Source organism: Perissodus microlepis, chromosome 23, assembly GCF_051167445.1.
Source record: "Perissodus microlepis isolate ML-2025 ecotype Zambia chromosome 23, ASM5116744v1, whole genome shotgun sequence".
Taxonomy (NCBI): domain Eukaryota; kingdom Metazoa; phylum Chordata; class Actinopteri; order Cichliformes; family Cichlidae; genus Perissodus; species Perissodus microlepis.
In genome coordinates this window covers 22,094,986-22,112,693 of record NC_140482.1, presented here as the reverse complement: position 1 = coordinate 22,112,693, position 17,708 = coordinate 22,094,986, and positions in this window count along the sequence as shown.

Genomic DNA, 17,708 nt, shown 5'->3' with positions numbered 1-17,708 from the left:
AACTGCGCCATACTGAACTTCAGACATATTTTAGGGCTGGTTATGGGAAAAAAATGACTGGGTTTGCATCAGAATTATTCCAAGGGTAGCTGCATAAACCATTATCCTTGGAAAAACCCAGAAACTAGTCTAATGATGGTCAAACAGTGTCTTTACTGATATAAACCAAGAAGAGAAATAGTAAAGTCTACAATAAATAAACCACAGAGTTGAAGTAGAAGTGCCACAGGTGCCTCGTGAAGGCCTTAGACTGTGTGCAAAAATGTTATCTAAACAACAGCGATAAATGGAACAAGAAAATAGAAAGCAAAAATAAGGCTAAGTTAAAGAAGAGTTTGAGATACCTACCTCGAAATTTTGTGATAATAACTTAATTTTGACTTAGCCTGAAAATCTTTGTTTGTTTGTTTATATTTCATTGGTGACATCACTTATTTGCAAACTGTAAACATTTAGCCCGTCTCTTCAGTGCTTCCCTCTCGGTTTGACTAAATGAGTTTCGCTGTCTCTCCTTGTTCTCGCTTCCCTTTTCAGTTTTTGGAAGTTGTGTTTTGTTGTGTGTTAGCTTCACTTCCTGCATTTGTCTTGTTTCTTCCTCATGATTCACAGCATGGTTTCATCCACTCACTTTGCTCTGCCCGTTTTTTAACCTTTTTGTTTTTAATTTTAACCTCAGAATTATTTACCATACAATTCACTGAAGTTACTCCTACTTCTTCTTTTGAACACACAAAAAAATTACTAAAAATATTTAACCGTGTGACAACTACTCTAATGAAAATATGTGAGTTCTCCAGAACAAGGCGTCCCTTTAAATGATAAATATATCTAATATCGCTACACCAACCTCAGTCTTGCTTTGTGTACCCTTTACCCTCAATGTGTATTCATCCACTCTTCCAGCCAGGAAGGGCCTACCTACCAGATACCCATGCCAGCCTCCCTCAGCCCTCCCCTGCCATCAACCAGCAGCAGGGGTGGAGAGGCCAGACTGAAGAGCCCACTCAGCCTGCCCAGTGATTGCCTCAGTCTATCATCAGCCAGAAGATTTCTATTATTGCAGATGGATGATTGGTCTGGCTAGCTGCCGGCCTGGCAAAGCAGGCTCATTTTTGAGCAGTTTCAAGTGCGAGCGCCAGTGTACCGAGGCAAGTGGGGGGGACGACAAATCGAAGAGGGTGGGCAGGGAGAGGGGGCGGGGTGGGCTTTGGTGATTTGGCGTAGAAATAATGGAGCAGAAATGGTCATAATGACAAGGCACGCTAGCGCTGGGAGCATTATGCACAGAGGACGAGGTTGTTAATGTAGACTGCCTCTATTTCCGACAACAATTTAGACGCTAATGGGGAGTGTTTTCCTGCTAAACAAACAGACGCCCCGCTCTCAGAACGAGGAGTTTGTTTACTGTTTGTGCGGCGATGCTGAATCTGCCCAAAACCCCATGACAAAGCGTCACACTTTCCTCATCAGACATTAGGACATTCAGCTCAAAGAATGAAAGGTGCCTTAATGAAATAAGATTACACAGTTAGAACAAAATAGACCTTGTGTTGAAGGAGAGCGTCACTAGAGCAACCACATTGCAACCCTTCACATAAAATGTTGCTTGTTCTTAACTCTTTGCGTATATCTTGTTAGAAAACGTCCTTTTTCCTCACTCCTCTGCAGTAAGTTGGTAGCAAACGTCCCCCCTCCCCAAGCTACATGATACAAAAGACTCACTATTCCCTTCTGTACACAGCCAAAGGCTTCATATCTGAGCACCACGTCAATATCATATGACTATCATATGGCAACAGTCCTTCATGTTTTTTTTCTGCAGCAAATCCAATTACCGCAACACATTTCACTTCAGAAATTTAGCTATTTAAAGCATATCATGCTTCAACTTAGCATCACCGGCCCCAGGGTCAGTGCTGCTCTGCCGTTGAAGTGCTGGACTCTGCAACCTGCAACCTCAATCGATAGCCTTAAGGGAATTTACTGTATCTGGCTACATGGCCTCTGCACATGGGAGATTGGAGAGGTACAGAGGAAATACAACCCTACATGTTTTTCTTTTTCCACTATTGATCTGCAACCAGAGCTTTAAAATGGTGTTTAACAAAAAAAAGATAGTCTTTGTAACTTCCCTCTGATGTTGAATGTGAAGTTTAAGAGGCTTAATTTAAAGGATTAAGAAGAAAACGACAAAAACTAACTATAAGAACTGTTATCATATAAAAGGTGTAACTTTTGGGGTAAAGATCTGGATATGTGATCATCGTACCCAACCATTACTTTACCCTTTGCTCCCCCCTCTCTCTCTGACTTTATTTCGTTTCATGTGTTTACGTAGCTAAAGAGCTTTGAACCTCAGTGCATCGCCAGCTCTGCAGCTGCCGCTGTCACCTGCTAATGTCACCGGTAATGATGTGAGGCTGGTTTTTCCTTGAAACGGCATCACCGAGCCAGGACTCAATCATTTCATTTAAGCAAAACAAAGTGCGACAGCGACAACTGCGAACCAGCCGGGAGAGAGAGAGGAGCGGCAGCGACGCTTTCGTCTGCAAATCATTTCGCTAACACCTTTGAAGTGGTGACATGCCAGTGGAAAATGTAGCACGAAGCTCCTGGTTTACGGGATGAAAGGGGAGTCGGCTTCTTGTCAACTTTTGACCTCTATGTGTGAGCGATCAGTTGGGGTTTGGGCCAGCTGCTGCTGCAGACACTGCTGCCGTGTTTGATAAATGACAGCGAGTTTTCTCCGACTTTATTGAATTGGAGCTGAACTGCAGAGGAAAGGAAAAGTAAACTGAGTTAAAAATCAACTCAAATGAACTGAAATAAACTCAAGCAGAAGCAAAACAAAAATCAATTTAGCGGGGAATGAGTTGTTCATCTCTACTGGGTTGCCTTCGTTTTTGCATAGGATACTTCAAGAAGAAGGTAGATTAAGGGCATAGTGATCCAACAGCTCTATGTGAATGGCAGTTGACCCTTCTTCTCCTTGAAATTAAGAAATGGCAGGGCTTGACCCCACTTGAAGCACTTGGTTATCTGCCCCAGCAGTCATAATGAAATAAGTAATGTCAAAATTATTCCAAAAAGCACCTGACCCGGCCTAAAACGAAGTGACCTAATCCCGGTTAATCCATAACAGCTGTCAGCACTGGTCAGCATGGTGCACAGCTCATTTGAAGTGGACTTTATTGAAGAGTAAGGGTCGAGACATGGTGACGCACTAAGCTGGAAATCTGTGATACTATTTATCAATGACTAAGAGGGTATCCCTCCTTTTTATCTAATTGTAATAAAGACTCCTGATTAAAGAGGTTATTGTTAATAAGCTGAAAATAATCAATACTGTTAAGACTACATTACTTTGTAGATTGAGTGAATACACTTGTTGTTTAGGTATTGGAAAATTAAGCAGCAGACTCTACACTACCAGTACTTTCAGGCTGGGAACTAAGTAAAATTGCCTATTTCAGTACCTAAATTATGAACTATCCAAAAACTTATGTACTTACTTTTTACTATGAAAAAATTTGATACTGAAATTCTGAAAATTAAATTGTACTTTTACTCTGTGTAGGTGGCATAGGCAGCAAGTTTGTCAAAAAAAAAAAGAGGATACCAGAATAGTAATCATTACTAAAAATAAGATTAGACACTCATCTTCTTGTTGACGCATCACCAGAAGCACAGAAAACAGGGGTGTAATTTCCAGGGGGTTAGGGGGGTTATGACCCCCCCAATAATCAGACGCAACCAATATAACCCCCCCCCCAATAAAATTATGAATTATCTTGCATAAATAGGCTGTTGATTTTCTTTACTCATTTCAGGTATTACCAGCAAAATAGTTGCATGTTTAATCATCTGGGAATTTACCCAGATTTATTTATTTATTTAGACAGAGATCTTGACCCCCCCAATGTTCAGCACAAAGTTACGACGATGACAGAAAATAAATGGGACAATGGATGAATATGTTTAAATGAACCAGTGTAGTATCACAGCAACCCTATTTCCATGTTAAATTGCAGTGAATCGCCTAGGATTGCATGTCCCATCATAAAAAAATGTTTTGGTTTTTTTTTTGCTGATATAGACTTCACTGATAAAAACAAATCTCCCTGTTAAATTACAGTGAAGCAGTGTGAGCTTGATGTGCCATCAGAAAACTGTTATTTTACTGTTGTTTTACTCCTATAGACTTTCCACTGTTAAAAACCTCATAAATTGCTGGAAGGTAGACACGTCATTATAAAACTGTTATTTTACTGAAACAGACTTATTTCCCTGTTAAATTACAGTAAAGTACTAATAGCTTAACTTATCATGATAAAACAGTTATTTTTCCGTGTACCTATTTTTACTGATGACAGCAGTTTCTTGCTGTAAAAATATTTAACTACTGTTGTGTATTCAATTCAGGCTGTCTGGGATAATGCTGTCAGCTGTTTGGTTGCCAATATACTGCTTAAGTGTTCTATTGGGATTTCCATAAGCAGTTTATCACTTGTAGTAAAGTACTGTAAATCTATATCCATAAAAAAATACCATGACTCATGCATCTGCTACAAAATTTAAATTCAGTTTTAAGATATAAGCTTTTTTACAATTCCCCTTCTCCTTGCACTGCACAAATATAAATGCTGTTGAAGTACATACAGCAATCATCTGAGCATGAATGCTGACTGAATCACTCACTTTTGGTGCACCATTGATGCCTAAAACCTTAACACAAATCTTAGTTACAAACCGCTTTCCTAACATACTGTACTGTGTACAGTACAACTTTTGTACTGTGCAACTTTTGATATCGGCCCGATATCAGGTAGAATGGAATAGAATAGAATTCAACTTTATTGTCATTGCACATGCACAGGTACAGGGCAACGAAATGCAGTTTGCATCCATCCAGAAGTGCTTTAGTGATATAGATATATTACAATATATATTAGCAATAATATAGATATGTAAGTATATTACAGAAATGGGTCTATTATGGTATGTTATAATGTACACGGTATGAAGTATGTTGTGAATATTCTATAACTATAGGTATGTACAGGCTGTAGTGAGTACAAGCTATGTACAGGCTATGAACAGGATATAAATATGAAAAACTATACAGAATATGAAATAAATAACTTTACAGAAATCTGAGATATACAGTTATACAGAAATGGGAACTATGCAAGTTGTAAACAGTTGTAGGGTTAAAAATTATCGTATGTACAGAATGATTATTTACAGAGCTATACAGTAGTGCAGTTAAGATAAATTAGATATGTGGATAATTTCTACAGTATCTATATAAAGTGCTAGTGGTTGTGAGTGGTGGTTCAGTCCATGTTATTATTGTGTGTTTGAGGGTACAGTTGTCCATTGTGGGTGTGTGTATGTTCAGTCCATGTGTTAACGTGGGTCAGATGTCAGGAGGCAGAGTTCAAGAGTCTGACAGCTGTGGGGAAGAAGCTGTTCCGGTACCTGGTGGTCTTAGTCCGGAGGCTCCTGTAGCGCCTCCCAGAGGGCAGGAGGGTGAAGAGTCCATGTGATGGGTGACTGGGGTCTCTGATGATTTTCCCAGCCCTTTTCAGACACCGCTTCCTGTAGATGTCTTTTATGGCAGGAAGTGGTGCTCCGGCGATGCGCTGGGCAGTTTTCACGACCCTCTGCAACGCCTTCCGGTCTGAGGCAGAGCAGTTCCCGTGCCAGACTGTTATACAGTTGGTCAGGATGCTCTCGATGGTGCAACGATAGAAGTTCACCAGGATGTCTGAGGACAGGTGGTTCTTCCTCAGAGTCCTCAAGAAGAAGAGGCGCTGGTGAGCCTTCTTGACCAGCTTGGAGCAGTTGGTCGTCCAGGTGAGATCCTCGGAGATGTGGACTCCCAGGAACTTGAAGCTGCTCACACGCTCCACAGCCGTCCCCTTAATGTGGATGGGTGGATGTGGGTCAGCATTCCTCCTGTAGTCCACGATGAGCTCCTTGGTCTTCTCGGTGTTAAGCAGCAGGTTGTTTGTGTCGCACCACTCAGCCAGACGATCCACCTCCTCCCTGTAGGCGGCCTCATCGTTGTCACTGATGAGGCCAATCACCGTGGTGTCATCTGCAAACTTAATGATGGTGTTGGAACCATCAGCAGGTCTGCAGTCGTGGGTGAAGAGGGAGTAGAGGAAAGGGCTCATCACACAGCCTTGTGGTACACCGGTGTTCATTGTGATGGTAGATGAGCAGTGGTTATCCAGCCGGACATGTTGGGGGCGGTTGGTCAGGAAGTCCAGTAACCATTTGCAGATGAGGGAACTGATGCCCAGGTCTGTCAGTTTCCTGATGAGTTGTGAGGGGTGGATTGTATTGAACGCTGAACTGAAGTCTATAAACAGCATTCTGGCGTAGGTGTTGTTGTTGTCCAGGTGTGAGAGGACAGAGTGCAGTGCGATGGAGACTGCATCCTCTGTGCTCCTGTTCTGGCGGTATGCGAATTGGTGGGGGTCCAGGGTGGGGGGGAGACAGGATTTGAAGTGTGCTAGGACCAGCTGCTCTAAGCACTTAGTGATGATGGGGGTGAGTGCTACTGGGCGGTAGTCATTGAGGCAAGATGGGTTGGAGTTTTTGGGTATCGGGACGATGGAGGTGGATTTGAAGCAGGCCGGTACCACAGCGTGGGCCAAGGACAAGTTGAATATGTCTGTCAGCACTCCTGCAAGCTCCCCAGAACACACTCTGAGAACACGCCCGGGTATGCCATCAGGGCCTGCAGCCTTGTGGACATTGATCCTGCTCAGCACCGCTCCTACATCGGTGGGGGAGAGAGTCAGAGGTTGGTGGTTTGGCGTCACGTCTGCTTTGGTTGTGGTTGTGGGGTTCCCTCGCTCAAAACGAGCATAAAAGTTGTTGAGCTCGTTGAGGAAGGAGACATCAGAGGATGCGGGGGAGGGTTTTGTGGTCCTGTAGTCTGTGATGGTCTGAAGTCCTTGCCACATGCGTCGGGGGTTGGAGTTGGAGAAGTGTTCTTCTACCTTCTTTTTGTAATGGTGTTTACAGAGTTGATATTTCTGATACCAATACGGATAATGGTAAAACAGCTCATGTATGGGAGAGCAGTGTGCCATGATTTATGAGTTGAATCATCACCAATTTGCAAATTCTGAACACATTTTAAAAACCAATACATCTAATTTTGGTGTCAGTCCTATACCAGGTAAATACAGGAACTGTATGTAAATATGGGATGTAAATATACCTGCCTCTAAAGCACTTTGAGTCTACGTTTGCAGTTTAAATGTGCTGTAGGCTATAAATAAATAGTTACAGTCAACAAAAAAATTCACAGTGCACATTTAAGTATATTTTTCAATTTATAGTAAAAATATGCAACACCGTTTAGTGGGCCACATACTGACTATAGGGGATAGAAACAAAATATCTATCCTATCACTCAGGTATCGATCCAATACCAATACCAGCGTTCGTATTGATATTATCGATATTTGGATCAATCCACCCAACTCTACTATCAGTTGAGTTTTTGGATGAAACTTCTTTAGCAAGCTTGGTCTTTTATCTTGATAATTTAGTACTCCATCATTTCTTCTACATATTGTTACTTCAAGCTCAAGAAAAATCAGGATGGCTACAGCCATAATCCTAAAACCGAGGCTTCAAACAGTGACATCACGGGGGATATTTCATCTTCTGTAAATAGCCACCACTTTTTTGTGAGGTTTTATTTTACTGATTTCATTATCTTAAGGCACTGAAAACCACGGGTTTTATTTGTTTTATACAGTACAGTATGGTTGTAACCCCAGTTAAATCAGAAAGAATGGAGGAAAAATATGACCAGATGAGGTCCTGACACTCATAACTGACTTTTCATTTATTTATTTTAAATGCAGCTCTCTCCTATAGAGCATCCATGAATGCGGTTCGAGCTGCACAATGGTGACAAAGAACAAATCAAAACTAATATAATAATGGTGAGCGAGCTCTGAGCAGGAGCAATGACTCCTCTTTGCAGGGAGCTATGGCAACTGTCGTTGCAATGAAGCAGTTGACCTTGTTTGCAGTCAAAAGAAGACACTGACATTATCTTACTTCAACACCTCCAGGTGCACACATTGAAACGCCGTGTCATTGAAACACATAATCAAGCCGCACGGTTTTCTATCCTTTCACGCAATTTCGTACAACAAACTAAATTACTTTGATAGATTCACAATGGCTTCAAATGTAAAAGTGTCATTCGCCATCAGGGTCACTGACAATGAATGAGTCTTTTCATGTCCGAGCTTCCAGTCAATCTTGTTTCTATGCACGCTGTACATCTGAGGCCTAAGTAATTTCCCTCGGCTGCTCCCTCAGATCCACCCGTGCCATACTGTGTTTTGTATATTCATGTGTGTACTTTCCTATCTTAATCCTAGCTATTACTCGCATGGCTGGCCATGTCAAGGGGAGATTTGCTCACTCACAGTGAATGGGCCAATATTGACAGCACGCCCACCGCATCAGCGATCAGTGTTAGGGCTTAGCGCACATGAGATTCACCGGTTTGAAGCTGAATTCAATGGGTAGGGTGGCGTGTTGGAAAACAATCCTCACAGGGAATCTATGCAAATGCTAAATGTTACTCTTAGACAGTCAGGAGTGATAATTTAGCAGTGGGGGTTGTAGACTGATGTTGCTACTATGTTTTGTATTTTCTTGGAAGAATGTTTCAAGCCAGTTATTTTGTACTAAAGCTGCACCCCTTTTATTCATCGTTCTTTCATTCTTCGTAAAATTCATCGCACCCTCTGGCTTCATTGACTTTGCTGTGAGAAAAGCTAGTGAGAACTCTCATGGATGACAGTAGGTTGGTTCCATTTCTACATTTTTAAAGGTTTTCCTTTAAAGTACCCTGCTGTTCTGTAAGTATTAGGAATACCACAGTCATTTTTCAGCAACTGCCAGCGAAAGGAGAAAATTTCCAACACAACAATCATCTTTGGTTCCAAAACTACCATTTTCTTTTTAATTAACTACAATCATAAGTCTGCTGTGTTTCTTATTATACATTCCTTCTTTTGTCCTCCACTTGTCCAATTTCCTCAAATTTTTTTAAGACACACTGCACACCACATTGACATATGCCAGGGCTTTAGCTAACAGTTCTTAGGGAATCACCTTGTTGGTGCACAAATACTATTTTGTATTATTATTGACATTTTTTATAGATTCAACTAAAGAAATAGGAACAAATTCTGTGTTTTTGTGACAGGCTGCTAGTGCTAACAAAGTGCTTAAAGATTAAAATGTTTCCTTGCTACATTTTCGGTTACATTTTGACACAAAACTGATTCATCCCTTGATTTAGGAGCTTTTTTATGGTTGAATGATTCATAGGTCAGTGTTAAGTGGCTTAACAAACAAAATCATTCCTTTGAAAATGGTCAGGTACAAGGACTGGACTGAAAATGATTGAAAAAGTCTGGCTCCCTGCAAACAAAATTTCAAGAAATGACAGGTGGCTCGAGACGTTTGCACAATACTGGATAAAGTCACAAATGCACAAGTGTGTTTAAGAGTTTCACAGATACTGTTAATTTTTTTTTTTTAATTTCTGTGTTGGTCCCACAATAATCGCACTAAGATCTGTGGCTCAATGTAGGATGGCTTTATAACCCAAGTTTACTTAGACTCGCATATTTGCAGCACTTAATGTGCTGGACACTCTTAGTGAATGTGCACATGGAGCGAAAGCAGGCAGGAACTGGTTGGAACTGGGCCACAGGCAATTTAACCAGTGACAGGTTAACATACAAATGAAAAACTAGAGTTTCACCCACCGAAACTAAGACACAGACTTCTTGGATGGGCTCTCATGCAGCAAGCCACATTATTTATCAGGGGTGGCTGTAACACAGGAGCAGGTCATTCACTCATTGGAAGGTTGGTGGTTCAATCTCTGGCTGCTCCAGTCTGCATGCTAAACATCCTTGTGCAAGATACTGAACCCCAACCCCAAGTTGCTCTGGTAAACACTAAAAAGTGTTTGTGGTGAATTGGCTAATGAGGCATGTCATATCAAGCACTGTATAAGAACCAGTTACCATTATTTGTCAAACAGTTGCACTAAAAAATACTCCAAGGGACACGAACAGCACAAGAGGTGTGGTTCGGGTGAACATTTGCACATGATTATAAACAGCTTCACCTAAATTAGCTATAGAGACCAAATCCATCCTGTTCACCAGGCTGTAAGTGTGATTATTTCTGCTTCATTTTTTAAGATCAGGAGGCTTCTGCTTGCTTATAATACGGCCAAGCATGATGGTACACAACCTAAACTGTCACCTACAAATGCACATGCACAACAACAGCTGCAAAGGCAGTTTGCAGTTCTGACAAGCTCCAGCTAAAGTGGCCCCATTTTCCTCACCCCTACCTTATCATTTTTTGTGTCACGAGCTAAATGTGTGAGTGGATTTCCTCACTAATTGGACGCCTGACAAGCCGTATTGTCCTTTGCCACAATGTGACAAGCTTCTGCAAAATGTTCCTTTCAGTGGCCTTCAGAGGAGGCCAAGGCCAGACAGGGGAGAAGAAGAAGAAGAAGGAAAAAAAAGAGAAACTAAATGGAACAGCAAATCATAACCCACAGTTTCGGCTGACACTGATGTGACATTACCGAACAGGCGAGCAGGAAGATAGAGGGCGAGAAGGAGAGTAACTCTGGGAAAACTGACAGGGATTAGGCCCTATTTGTTTCACTTTCTGACTACTCCTCCCTGCCTGCTTCCAGGAGTTTGTGTGCAAATGGGTATTTCCATCTCCCACTCATCGTCACCTAATTGGCACTTAACAGCTGCCCCTCATGGCCTCCTTGCTGGCTCCGTTTCCGCTCCCCTTTTCTTTTTCTATTTTTTTTTCTTGGCGTAGGAAGGAGCAGCGCTGCATCAGACATCACCCAGCTGAGAGGGCACTTTCTCCTACACTCCTTTCTCCCCACCCTTCATCATTCCCTTCCCTCGCAGCTATCTTGTGCGGGAAGGAGTTTGCACCCCCAGACAGCCCCGAGCGCTCATTATCGCTTTTCTCAGTCACCCTGTCGCTCTGAAATCCACCCCTCTTCCCCCCTCTACTCATCACGCGTCTCCACCTTCTCCCTGCTCCTCTGGCTCCCCCACCCCACCCCCCTCCCATGGAGAAAGCAGCATGAAGATGTTCTGCAACCAGGCTCAGAGCCAAAAAGAGACAGTGCACAAGGCAGACATATGGCCACGTTTTCAAAATCTTATCTTTATTTAACCAGATCCATCAATCAAAAGCAAATTTCCTCTTCTGCGGTGATTTGCTGGGCAAAAAGGCGTGTTTGAGGACAGCTGTTGGGAGGAAAATATGTGCGGTTTGATTTCCTCCAAGCATAAAGGTTATCATAACATTACACCAAGGCAATTTTGACTGGAGGGAGAGAGCGAAAAAACCCAGCAGATTTGAGTAAAATGTTGTGTTCAAATACATCAGGGCATGTGGATGTCAGATTACACCAAATGAGGGAAAATGAAGCAGAGCGGCAACACTCAAGGTCCCCCGATTGCAAGAGACTAATGGATAGAGAGGCCAGCTGGGGCGGGTGCAAACATACGGCTCTGTTTGGAATGCAAATTGGCTTGTTTTAAGAAACTTTTGTGGGTTACGTGATGTTATATCCCAGACATTTGACTTCTTTTTGTTTCCTAAAGAGATTAGTGGTGTGTGATACAGGAAAATTTTGGTATTGATCCAATACCAGATAAATACAGAGTAAGTATTGCAGATACCGATACCCGCACTGATACTTTTAACCTATAATGGGATTATTTTGATGAATCATCATCAATTTGCCAAATTCTGAACACATTTTAACGACCACTTTACTTCCCACAGGAATTTTCACATATTCTTTTTAAAAAAACAACAATTTAAGAGCTGGAACATAAATGTGTCTGTCTCTAAAGCACTTTGGCTCAACTTCTGTTGTTTAAATAGGCTGTAAATGAATAAAACAGATGTGACAGTCAACACAAAAAGACTCTGACATTTCCAAAAAACCTATTATTTACCCTAGTTACCAATACCAGCGTTGGTATCTGTGCTACCAATATTTTCAGTTTTGGATGCAACTTCTTAAGCAAACTTGCTGATCTACACTGATAATAACATATGCAAATAACAAAATTCTGAACATACTGAACTTAGAGGATAGAAACAAAGTATCGATCCTAACATGCTAGTATCGATTTGATACCAATACCAGCATTGCTGTCAATACTGTCGATATTTGGATCGATCTGCCCACCTCTAAAAGACATACTGCGCTTGCAAAATTCAGCATTGAACTCAGTGACCTTTTATGTTGTTGCATTGCAAGCAAGCCGGAGTGCTGAATAACTCTCTGCACGCTCAGCAGAAGTTCCTGGAAATAAAAAAAAAAACAAAAAAGGGAAGAAAAAAAAGGTCACACGGCAGTAAATATTACAGTAACATGCTGTTATGAAGTTTTAACCCCAGCAATGTCAGCTAACCATATTAGCATTCCCACATGGGGTAAAGGCTGTGAGTTGGAATAGAAATGGGCTGGTTCAGTGAGCAGGGGGGGAAGTGGAGGTCCCATTCGTCTTGTCCTGTTTAAATACACTGGTTAACTCCTGCCAACAGGGAAGCCATTCAGCAAAAGGCCAAGGGCATCTGTCATGTGTCCAGCACATTGATACTGTCCCCCTCTATCTCCCACCCAACCCCCACCTCTTCTCCTCCATCATTTTCCAACTCTTTGTTAATTGCCGCTTCTCGCCGTCATCCTCACCCGCTTTTTTTCCCACTTTTTTCCTTCCTCTGCCGCTCTCCCGCTACCTCGCCTCCTCTTTTGATAAAAGGAGTGAATATGCAGGGAGCTGACATGATTAGCAGCCTCATATCCCCATGATGGATGGAGCCTGCTCCATTATTAATATAGTAAAAGCACCAACTGCCAGGTAAGAGCAATGTCAGCATCCACAATATAACGCTGTGTGCCCACGGATAATGGTGAGCACTTATTTTTTATCTATGATATGCATGGGCTTCGGGCCGAGGAGGAAGAGGAGAAGGAGGTTGCGGAGAGAAAGGATTGGTGGCGGCGGGGTTACGGCACACGTGGCACTAAGATGAGACTTCCAGTTTGGCTGATTCTCGGTGATGCTGTTAAACTTCTCAGCTAAAACACAAATTGTTACAAAGGCCAGGAGGACGAAATTACAGGATACTGTAACTGTACTCCATGAAGAGAGCTTTTTGTGTTTTAGAGACTTTTTTTTAAAGGTTGGCTGATAAAATAAAAAGGGAGATCAATCATAAAGATTGCTGGGTAAAGTGTTTCTCTTAATATTGCTATGCACGGACATAAAAACTTCCTCAGACTCTGTAATAAACTTCATGGGGACTTTTACAGTGTTTGGAGTGGTTCAGTATGCCTTTATTTTGATAGTATACTCTACTGTGCAAAAGTCTTGAGCCACCCCACATTTCTTTATATTCTGAATTTTTTAAGGTGGTCTTGAGCAATAGCTCTTCAGACTTTTTGAAGGTCTTCCAAAGTGTTTCTTCAGACACTGGCTGGTTTTTCACTAATTTTCAGTCCATTCCTTGTACCTGACCATTTTTCAGAAAATTTTCTTGTTGTTGTTTGTTAAGTCACTTAACTCTGACCTGCAAATCATTCAAGCATAAAAAAGCACCTAACTCAATGGATGAACCTGTGTTGTGTGACATAACAGACAACTTAAAAACTGATTATAATTGTACCTTTATAATTGGGACTTTGTTAGTATCAGCTGGTCACAACCTATTCCCATTTCTTTAGGTGAGTCAATGAAAAATGCCAAAGATAACACAGTTTGACAGACATAAAATTGTATTTTTGCACTAACAAGGCGATTCCCAAAGAGCTATTTGCCAATATGTTGGCATATTGCTCCATCAATGCTTGGAACATAAATAACAGCTTCACTACTTGACCAATTTGGTTTGGCCTTCTTCAGGGTCATCAAGGCCATAGGCCAATACATGTTGATCAACGAATAAATCTGTGCTTTAACCTCTTTAGCAGTGTTAATTTCTTAGACCAACAACTTCCATCATAGTTTTTGTCAGAAATCTTTTTTTTCTGATAAAAAAAAAAGAAAGAAAAGACAACAGGGACAAAAACTATGATATAATGGACTGGCACGTTTGATAACGAATGAAAACAAGGTGAAAATGTTCTGGAGAAACGAGATCCAATCAGAATGAAGTACATTGTGTAGAAAGGCGGGACAAATGTGGAAGTGATCCAATCAGAAGTAAAAAGTGCAACAATTTACTCAGACATGCACATTTTATCCTGGAGGGGAAGGTCCCATGCTCCCGTTTCTCATGAAAACACCCCACATGTTATACGAACACATTTCACATTTGATGTCAGAGAAAGTTAGACCCTTTGTAGTCCATGTAGGCAACTCACGCTTGTAAAAACACTACAAACTCACACAATATTTTAGTCACCTGAATCAACTTTACATTCTCTTTGAGTAATCCTATCATATATAGGCAATTAAAACTAAATGAATCGAGATGCATAAACTATATTTAAACTGTTCGTTCTTTGACATTCACCTCTGAAGTCAAAACCTTCATTTTGTTCTCACAACGTATAAAGAAATGGGAGTGGCTCAAGACTTTTCCCCAATGCTTTAATTCAGTCTTTTATAACCTATTTGAGGCGTGTGTGACCTGCACTTTATTGATAGACTACGTGGTTTAATCAGAATTGTAGCAAGTCGGCCTCACGTGGCCTTCTTGTTTTGACAATGTGTCTTAATTGTAATATTTAATCTTCTGCATTGAAACCACAGGCTCTGTAGCTTATTTCTACTGTTCAGCAGGGGGTAAATACACTACTGTTAACAGTCTTCTTCTCCTCTCGTACTCAGTAAAAACTTTCCTAATGAGTTTGTGGTCTCAGTCACTTGTTTCAAGCCTTATTAAATACAGCATGGTGTTTGTTTTATATAACACGAACACACTGAGAGAAATCAATCAGTCAGTCAGTCTCAGTCAGATCTACTCCTCACTTGTGACGCTCAGAATGAAAAACCTGAGACGACGACAGCCATCGCTACTGGGTGACATCGCCATGGCTACATCAATCTTACAGGCACAAAACCTCTGTGGCTGGTTCACATCTGGTTTTCAGTGACAGTGTTGTCCCACGTCCTCACTTCAGTAAATAATACATTCTTCAGCAACAGCAACAACACCCTGCCCTACAGCCAGAATGCTTCTATAATAAATGCCGTCAAACTTGAATATCTTTATTAATTTTTAGGTGATTCGCACTTATCTAAACTTTTTGCACAGATGTTAAATGTTTAAAAGAAATTAATACCTCAGGAACCTCACTAGAACAATTAAAACTACAGACTGGCTAAGTCTGCAGTTGTAATTGTCGCAGCACATCAAAATCCACGTGCAGGAGCACATTATATCTCCAAAACAAACAACGTCTGATGAACTGCCGACCAATTTGCATGGTCAACAGTTTACACATGCTGTGTTTGAAGTGTGCTTAATTTAATTTAATTTAATTTAATTTTAATGGGGAAGAAAATATACAGAGATTTCATGAGTTTTTTTGTTTTTGTTTTTGTTTTTTTAGAAACAAACTGCATCAAAGAGTTTTAAACATGACATTTAGAAGATCAGAAGATGGTACACTGTGGTGATAAAGGGATGGACATGGCATTACACAGGTAAGCTGTGGTGTTTAAATGATGCTCAGCTGGTATTAAGAAGATATCCCCCACTTCATTACACCAACACCAGGCAGGATGGATCCATGCTTTCATGTTATTTACACCAAATTTTGACCCTGCCATTTGATTGTTGCACCAGAACTTCAGACTCCTCAGACCAGGCAATGTTTTACCAATCTTCTGTTGTCTGATTTTGCTTAGCCTGTGTGAACTATAGCCTCAGTTTCCTGCCCTTAACTGACAGGAGTGACCCCTGGGTGTGGTCTTGCTCTATTGCTGCCTGCCTTCAAGGTTTGATGTGCTTTCAGAGAGAAGCTCTTCTGCATACCTTGGTTTTATTGGGTGGTTCTTTGGGTTACAGTTGCCTTCCTATCAGCTCAATGGAGACTGACCATTCTCCTCTGATGTCTGACATAAACGAGGGATTTTCTCTCAGAGAACGGCCGCTCACTGGAGATTTTCTCTTTTTTAGACCATTTTCTGTAAACCCTAGAGATGGTTGTGTGGGAAAATCCCAGCAGATCAGCAGTTTCTGAAATACTCAGACCGACAACCGTAAATTGTCTTTCTTCCTCATTCTGATGCTCAGTTTGAACTTCAGCGAGTCATCTTGACCATGTCTGCATGCCTAAATGTGTCAAGTTCCTGCCATGTGAGTTTAACAGTTAAACAGTATAGTTTGTGTCTGATGGCAGACTGACGTCATTATTATAATGGAAATTCACCATGAATATAACATTTTTCACACAGAACAGTAAAATAAAAATAACAAATAATACGCAAGCACGTTTACGCACAGAATTTAACCTAAAACTGCTGCAATGAACAAAGCACCAGCAAATTTAAACTCTACACCGTACACGGTGATTTAAAAACAAACAACAACAACTTAACAGTCTTAGCCCTTTGTCAGTTTTCGTCTGCCTCTTTGATAAACCCAAGGAACCGCATGAAGAATGCATAAAAACAACAGGATTTATCTTGTAAATATTTTACACCTCAGTCAGCCATGAAGAGATTCCCTAAACAGGGACGAGCACACTTCGACTGTTTTCCAGAAAGCACATGGCAACTGTAGATGTCTCTGTCATGTGTTTTCCTCCTGCTATATGTTTTTATTAAACTCATGAAATTCTGACTGGGCTACAAGATGATTGTGGGTGGTGGTGGTGGTGGGGAGGTGGGGGGGCTCACAGATAAAGAAAGGTGAAGATTTGAAAGAAAGCAGGAAGACAAATAGAAAGGCAGGGCAAAGAAAGATGGAGTGAGTTGTGTCAAATGGATAAATGTCAGCAGGAACTTCATCATCTGTCTCCCTCCCGAAGATGCCATGTGTAAATTGCGTAGCCGGGGCCCTCAGCTAGCCTTCCCCTAGCGCTGTAATAAGATTAGAGACAGCAGCAGTCTCTGCCTCTCTCCTTGTGTGTGCGAGGGACTATTGAGCCCGTGTGGAAGTGTACAATTTCGCTGGCTTACACGGGGCGCCGGCGAATAAGCGGGATTACTCACACCACCAAACAAGACTCATGGTGGAAGATTTGGATACTTATTTATCACTCCACACACACACACTCGCAGACACACTGTGAACTTTTCTTTTTCCCACCACGTTTTGCTGTGTGGGTCACTTTAATGAGATTCCTGCCTGTACAGTAATAGCACAGTCTCTGCAGAAGCCCTGAAACAACATTACAGGAGATTAAAACACCATTAAGTGCGATACGTTGACTCTAAACTCATTAAAAGCATAATCCCTGCAGGAATATGCTTTCCTATATTCCTGCAGCTCTTTTTTATAATTAAACATTTGCACTGTGGGGAACAATATAGGAGGCTATCAGCACCGCTCCTCGCTCCCGTTTGTTAGCACATGATGTTTACACCACGGCTTCGCCTCTCAGACTAGTCTTTCAGACC